The sequence below is a fragment of the Crocuta crocuta genome, unplaced genomic scaffold, assembly GCF_008692635.1.
Source record: "Crocuta crocuta isolate KB4526 unplaced genomic scaffold, BGI_CrCroc_1.0 scaffold26, whole genome shotgun sequence".
Classification (NCBI taxonomy): domain Eukaryota; kingdom Metazoa; phylum Chordata; class Mammalia; order Carnivora; family Hyaenidae; genus Crocuta; species Crocuta crocuta.
The window spans coordinates 612,985-620,762 of NW_027532249.1; the positions used below are offsets into that span (position 1 = coordinate 612,985).

The following is a 7,778-nucleotide window of genomic DNA, read 5'->3' on the forward strand; positions in this document are numbered from 1 at the left end:
CACACACTCTACCTCAAAATAAATATACTCTTTCTCAAAATAAATAAATAAACTCTGGAAAAAAATAAAAGTAAACTAGCACAAAGGTCTTCTCCCTCCCTGAGGAGATCATCCACAAACATCACTGTATTTGCCCATAACAAACTCTGGCAAACAGCAAAACTCTCTTCACTTGTGATCCAGATTATATAGACCTAGATTCTTATAACAAAAGGATGGAAAGGAAATTGTAAACATCATAACATTTACTGCAAAATTTGCAAAGCTTTGTAATAATATTCAGCATTTGCAAGGGTGAGCCACCCTCATATCTGTGGGAATGCAAAAATGCCTCATCCTTTCTGAAAAGCAAGCTGGTGATAACTTTTGGAGGACCTTCTAAAAGTTCTTATACCCGTCAACTTCCCTTTTAGGAATCTATCCAAAGGATATAATCAAAATGTTCAACGCAGTATCATTTATAATGGAAAAAACTGGTAACAGCCTCCATATCCCAAAGCAAATTTTTACAAAATAATAATATAACCATAGCGTAGAATGTTATAGTTATCAGCAGTGGTACTTTTGGGGGCTATTTAAATTACATGAAAAATGTTTAGGATAAAATGCTAAGTCTGAAAACATATAAATTCTAAACGTGATTTTATATTTAATTGGTAAATAAGCCTGGAAAGAATCGACTAAACTATTAACAGTAGTCTTCTAAAGGTAGTAGAATCAAAAGTAATTTTAATCTTTTTATTTTCTTCTTTGTTTCTCTGTTTCATTTTCCTAATTATCTTCAGTAAGGATATAATCAGGAAAAAAAGAATTTCAGAGACTAGATCTATGACCATGAGTTCAGCTAGCCTAAAAGACTGTAGAATAACAAGTCTAGGTTCAACTAGAGTGGGCAGAGCTGGCCAGTGCACCCAGGCAGTGCTCCCATCTACCACACAGGCAATGATGGGCACATCCTTGGGGGTGGACGGCTATGATGCACTCTGGGACACGCCACATGAAAACATGGCTGCTCAGTGCTGTGGAGATGGGGAGGACAGAGCACAGACCAGAACAGGAACTTCCAGAGGCTTGCATTACTTCAACCCCAAGGAGGACAGCACTTGTCCAACCCCATCCGGGTGACTACTGGCAGTAGTCAAGTCCCACACAATGTGTGGGCACCATAGTATATTATATAGGGGACAGCAACAGCACCACCCCAGTCACCTGGCAGAGCTCAGGGGCTGTGATGGGTTGCCGTTACCTGCCCCACTGCCATGGGAAGGTTTGCAAAGAGCTGAAGAACTATCCTACCAGGCACAAGTAAATCTGCATCTCATGTAAACCGAACTCATTTTTAGGTCCTATAACCTCAAACACTTAGGTTTGTCCAAGATGTACTATATTTCATGAAAAGTAGGCGGTGATGTGCATGGTTGATAATCTCTGCCATCATGGAGCAAAACCAGAGAATCTTAAAGATAGGATTATTTTTTCATTCAAAAACCTTAGCATTCCACATACTGGGATAAGCTGGATCCTTCTGAGTGAACAAACTGAGTAGGATCTCACCCAGCCTCACCCCCAGACTCACAGCAGACAGAGGACTTCTCCTCGAACGGCCTCCGTTCTCCCTCCTGAAAATAGGTCCTAACGCTCCCACAATCTACGCCCAGACAAGACAAATAGAAGAGGTTTTTAAGGAATGGTGGAGAATACCTCAGGCAACAATACTGCTGCTGATTTTTACTTCAGCTGTCTTTCAAGGGACTCAAGGTTCAATGTGGACAAAACAAAGCCACCAATGGCCCAATTCTCAAAACTGAGGCTCTTGTTACCAGCAAGACAGGCACAGAAAGCAGAAGCTAGAAATAAGAATGGGGAGTGGAGGTGAAGGGGGTATTATCAGAGTCACAGATGAAGGCAGGAAGGAAGAAGAAAGGGACAGAAAAGATACTCCCGGCTGGTGAATGAATGATCCCTGATGAAGAACTTCTAACTCGGGCCCCGCCTCAGGCAGCCTGGAGTCAAAGCCCAGACCCCAAAAGAGAGAGTGCCTGGGCTTCGTCCTACAGACTCTACCCTTTATTTACAAGACTGTGACTGGGCAATTTCCGGGCTTCCTATTGCCTTCCTGCAGGCTGGGGACGGTTGCAGTGCAGATGTCACAGGGCTGCCCTGAGGACTAAATTAGTTCATATATGTGCAACACTAAGAGCAGCCTGGCACACAGTTGGTGCTATGCAACTGTTTGGAACTGCTGCTACTATTCTCTGACCAAGTGCCCTGGTGGAGGAGGGCCCGCCAGAGGTCCAGGAGCACTTCCAAAAGCAGCCTGGCCTCCTGCCGTGGGCTCTCCACTCTTGCCTTCCTTCCGGAAGCAGTGAGATTTTACTATGGAAATCCCCTCCCCAACTCTGTGCAGAGGTTGCAGGCCTGTGCGGCCACAGACAATGAAAACAATGCCTGGCTGAGCCTCCACCAGCCATAGGCCCAAGCCCACTTCTGGAGAATGGTGGCTGTGCACAGGAACTGACTAGGCACGGCAGGAAGCCTGCCATCCTGCAAACCCCAGGGGTGAGGAGTCCACACACCTACTCAGAGGATCCTTGCCACACCTCGAAAAGAAGGATGACTAGCCAGGGGCAGATGGGATGGATCCTGTTTGCAAAATGGATGCAACGGCTTTACTTTGAAGAGAAAGGGACCATGTGCATGAGGACACACAGATGTTGCTCACACCTACCCAATTCCTGACCTTACCGTCACTGGAGCAGTCCAAGCCCTGAATCCTGTCTGCAAAGAGAAGAGCAAGTCATTTGGCAGGGGCCCAACTTAGGAGGTGGCTTTGTAATATGAGCAGTGTGTCCGCTAACAACTAGAGCAAGACCATTAAGTTCATTACACCTGTCACTCTGCCAGCTGACTATCCAAATTGCCAGAGATGAAAGTACATTATGCCCAAGGAGTGCCACCCAGCCCCCTCCCAGGGCAGCACACATACACTTATCTCAGACAATTTGTTCTCAGTGTCTGCACCTGCAGAAAGAATGCAACCGTAAACAGCTTGAAACTTGGCTTTGAGAAAACGTAGGGCCTAAGCAGCTAAGAACAAAGTTTAGTTACTTATACAGCAGGTCCCTGAGAGGAAGACTAGGTGCCATGCCCCCGGTGCATAGGAAGAATGTGGAGGGGTGAGAGGAAGAAAGGGAAGGGCAAGGCAAGGGGGTAGAGCTGCCCAGCAAAACGAAGGACACACAGCTGCTATGTGCATTCTACTGCCCTGCAGCACTGCCAAAAATAAAAGCGAGAGACACACCCTTTTCATTTCCGAACCAAGTCACAGAATTCTAGGCAATAGGCAGAGGCCTTCCTCCCAGCTGCACATCCAACAGGCTCCCTGGGTGCGCAGCGCCCGGCCGCCGGCTGCAGAGTGCGTTTGCAGTGCAAGCGTGTTGCAGACAGCGGTAATTTATTTATCCCTGTCATGTAACATTAGCAATCTGTCTGGAGCTTGGCAAGCACCAACTTGCACTGTCATATAAACTGTCTGACAAACTTAAAGTTTCGTAAATGGTTCTCTTCCAGCAGACAATAAAGCATCATAAAAAAAAAAAAGTTGTCATCTCTTTTTCTGTTCCTTTTCTCTCTTCCTCTTCTAAAAAAGAGGGAGGAGGGGAGAAAAAGAAAAGCATCAACAAAAGAACCTATGCAAACAGAAATGATCCCTCAGCAGGATTCTTAACCTTGAAAGTCTCAACATTTTTCCGATGCCAAGTAAATGAGTAAATAAATGGATGGGGGAGGGGTGGCATGGTGGGGGTCAGTCATGAGGGGGGTACAGAGCAAAATCTGCAAAACAAAAGTACAGTCATTAAAAATTAATAAAGGGTGTGGACATCAGCTCCCCACCCCCTTCTGCTCATGGGGATTTGAGCCAGACATTCTGCATCCTCATTAAGTGGTGTCTGGCAGGCTGCCGGAGTTTTAGTGGGTTCTGGGAATGCCAATATATTAACCAGAGGACTTTTTGCATACCCTTTAGAGTTTTTATTCTAGAAAAGTCAACCATTTGGCACAGTGTAGCCTTATTTTTGTCCGGGAAAGCTCTCAGCTGCCAATCAAGAGAGAAATTATAGCTATGTTCTTCGTAATTTCCAAGACCTATCTGGAAAACAAGCCTGGTGGAAAGAAAAGTCCTCACAAAAACAGCTTAAAAGGCCAAAGTGCCATTTTTAGTGGAAATTCAAAGAAAAACAATCCATACTTAAATCACATGGATATGAGACAACACAAACACTATTTTCAATTTCTCCTATGATAGTGGGAAAAAACAATAGTTATTGGGAATTCAATATTTCTGTAGCAATTAATAGTACAGGTGCTTGGGGCTGTTTGCTTTAGTTGCCTAATAGTAAAGTGAGTAATGCCACACACCAAAAAAATTTCCCTAAAATTTAGGCAGGTCTTGTGGCCTAAATTTCCAAATAGTGGGAAGAAGATTTATATTCCTATTTTAAAACTCAAGATTCATGTTCCATGCACACCCATAATATAGGTCAAGGTGTAATTCTAGACTAACAAATCCCATGTAGGCAGAAAGTCACTTTGACACCAAAAAATGATGGCTTCCAGAAGAGTTTTCTGAGACAGGAAGGAAGGAAGGAAGGAAGGAAGGAAGGAAGGAAAGAAGGAAGGGAGGGAAGATGGAAGGAAGGGAAGGAGGGAGGAAGGGGGAAGGAGGCAGGGAGGGAGGGAGGGGGGAGGAAGGGAGGGAGGGAGGAGGAAGAAGGGAGAAAAGGGCAAGATGGGACTACATAGAGATTTTGCTACTGTTTACATTTAATAGCCATGTGACGACATCAAGTATTTTTAACATTCCTAAAATCTTTCCAGGTTAATATGGAATGATCCTTTTTATAGCTATTGCTCCTTGAGGTTTTTTTTTTTTTCTCCTCTCTACTAACTCTTACCCAAAAGGACAGACACATCATAGAAACTCCACAAGCCTAGATGATGAAAGGTGAAAAGAAATATGCCAAAGACTACCAGAAAGGTCTGACCGGTCACAACAGCAAGTCTCCCTGCCCCAGCTCTGAGAGTGCTTGGGTTAACATGAAGACATAGAGCAGTCATCTCAAGCCTAGGCCACAAGGTGTCTGCTAGCTAGGCTAGAGTGAAGGGATCTAGGCAGAGCCCAACGGGTCGCTATTTGACATCAGGACAGAAACTACCCTCATAGAGCAAAAGTCATTCTCACCTCTCTATGTTCCCTTGTCCAGCTGGGAATTGCCCCTCCAGCAGCCCAGATGAAAAACAGTGTCCCATGAGCTGCAAGGCTGTTCTGCCAGGCTGCTAAGTCAACCAAGTCTACAGCACAGTCCCAAATTGTAAACACTTCTGCAGACGGGTCCTTGCTCTCAGCGTGCCAGGCAAGAAAACTATTCTTAGAACACCGTCAGCAGTTAGGGGGAAATATTTGTCTATGTATGTATATACTCTGGCGGGGGACAAGGCGGGGGGGACTTTGATTCTCAAGTTATGCGCCAACAAATTGGCACAAAATCCCTTAATAAGCAGGTGGTACTGGCTGGGTTCCTCTGCAGGACTGTGGTCGTGCAAACCAAGCCCCCAGTAGGATCCAAGAGACAGCCCTAAAACCCTGCTGGGAAAAGTCTTCTCCATAGTAAATACAAAGCTACATGAACTAGAACCATGACCAGTGACAACAAACTCTTCCCAGGGCAACAGAAGAACATTAAGAAATTAGAAGGGTCTTTTAAAACAAGGGAGGAAGGTAGCTACAACTCCATTACAGCAAATCCTTACTGGCGTTTAGAGGCTTGGCCCTAATTCCTAACAGTGTGTTCAATGTCAATAGCAAAGTGAAGCTCTCAAAAGAATTAAGCTTCCAAAGATCATGAGGAATTTACCCCTATGTTTTAAAAAGCACTGCTTTGCAAGGGCCATCAAATGGCATTCAAAGGTCGATAGGAAACCAAATATTATAATTCAATATATGTGCATGGGTAATATTCAGATCTACTCATTTATCTATGTCATGACTCAAATTTGACATGATCCTTTACTGAACATGAAGAATATGTTGCAAAGAAAACTGCAGAGTACAAAGGCAGGTGTATAGATGACCATAAACTCAATATAAATATCAGAAAGGACTAAAGAGTCCTATACAAAATGCAGAAAATAGCTTGATGCAAAGGCAGTTTCTCAGAGCAGACACTACAGAGCATTCCCTGTTAATTCCAAGCTCAATCCAGAAGCTCCAGGAGAGATACAAATGGAAGAATAGCTTTCTTGGCTAACCAAACAAGTGGAAAGGGCCATTTTAAAGGGAAGTTTCCTAGTTCTAGCCCTGAGGGAAGGCACCGACTTCCACACCAGCCACAGGACCCATATATTTTTAAGGACCAAGGCTCCTCACCATCTCTACCCATGTCTACTGCAAGAAACTTACTAATAGTAGCTCTTGGTGTCAACATTCTGTAACAGCTCATCTCACCTCACAGCCCACAATGCCTAGCACATAGTAGGTCATCAATGAATACTTACCACAATCTTAATTAACATTTAGAAAGCAGCACTGAACCATAAGTGGGGTCTGGGGATAAGTTGCCAAAGTAATTGCAAAGCGAGAAAGGCAAGGGAATAGTTGGGACATAGGGAAAGAGAAAAGCAAATCAAAATTATCCAATTCTAGCTAATTAAAAGACTCTTTGGGGAAAACAAAAATTAAGCTAGCTTATGTGGCCAATGCCACTCAGCAATCATTCCTATGCCCGGCTAGGAGCAGGGAAGCCCTGCTTGCTTTAAAGAGTTTCTCGCCGTTCTGAGGACGGCATGATGCCCCGCCAGCTAAACCCAGAACCAGGGCACTAACTGGCGCGCCTTCTCCAGGTGCCACCGACCCACCACGCGTCCAAGTTGTCCTTCCGAAAATCTCTGCCTCAAAGGGAAGCCTCTTCTTCTCCAGTTAAAAAAAAAAAAAAGTTTTGAAACAAGCAAATGCCCTCTCCGCCACCACACTGAATTCACCTGAACAGAGCCCAGTCTTCCAGCCGCGTACTTACGGGGCGCGCCCCCAACGCCACCCCGGGCGGCGCACCCGGCAGGGGTCGCGGGGAAGCCTCCTCGCGACTGAGCAAAGCGGACCCCACAACAAAGGCAAGTGCCGAGCCGGGGCTGGGTGCTCGTCGCTTCCTGTTTATTCCACCGTGAGGGTCAAAGAGAAATTCAACACACGCCTGCTTCCTCCGGGGCTCGGAGACCCAGCCTAAGTGTAATAGCAGCCGCCCCAGACAATCGACTTCCCAGCCAATGCCGGGAGCTCCGGGCGGCCCCGCGACCGACGTCAACGCGCGCGGGAGGACCCGGGCAGACGCCGGGTGAGGCGGGCCCGAGGGGCGCGGGGCGCGAGATGCGGGGTGCTGGGGCGCCGAGCCGCGGGCTGCTGGGTGTCCGGCAGCGGGATGCAGGGTTCAGGGTAAGGCCCGCGCCCGCCCCTTCTTCTTCCCGCAAACTCCCCAGGAAGGTCCTGCACAATCTTCCCGCTTCCCGCTGACCTCCAGTACCCCCCGCCTGCAGTGGGTAGCTGACAGGCCCAAGGGAACCGAGACCCTAGTTTGGGCAGTTACCTCGGCGCTTACCCCGGCCTCCCCGGGGTGCAGAATTAAATCCTGCAACCGCAGGACACCCCGCGCCGGGCACTGAGATTTAGGTCGGCAACGTCCCTCCAGCAGAGCACACAAGCAGAGGCGGCCGGGCCTCGGATCGGG

At 46.8% G+C, this 7,778-nt stretch overlaps 1 protein-coding gene across 3 annotated transcripts in view; it reads right to left on the reverse strand.

Annotated features, from left to right (window-relative positions):
* Positions 1 to 7,778, reverse strand: part of LDLRAD4 (low density lipoprotein receptor class A domain containing 4) — a 433,421-nt gene that overhangs the window by 425,584 nt on the left and 59 nt on the right. Inside the window, exon 1 of one of the 3 annotated variants that reach the window (XM_077778113.1) lies at positions 7,039 to 7,056. The exons of 1 other annotated variant lie outside the window; for it this stretch is intronic. The gene's annotated coding sequence lies outside the window, so the exon portion shown is untranslated. Of the gene's footprint in view, positions 1 to 7,038; positions 7,057 to 7,778 lie in introns of those variants that run through there. One more of the 3 variants, XM_077778112.1, reaches the window with a different exon arrangement.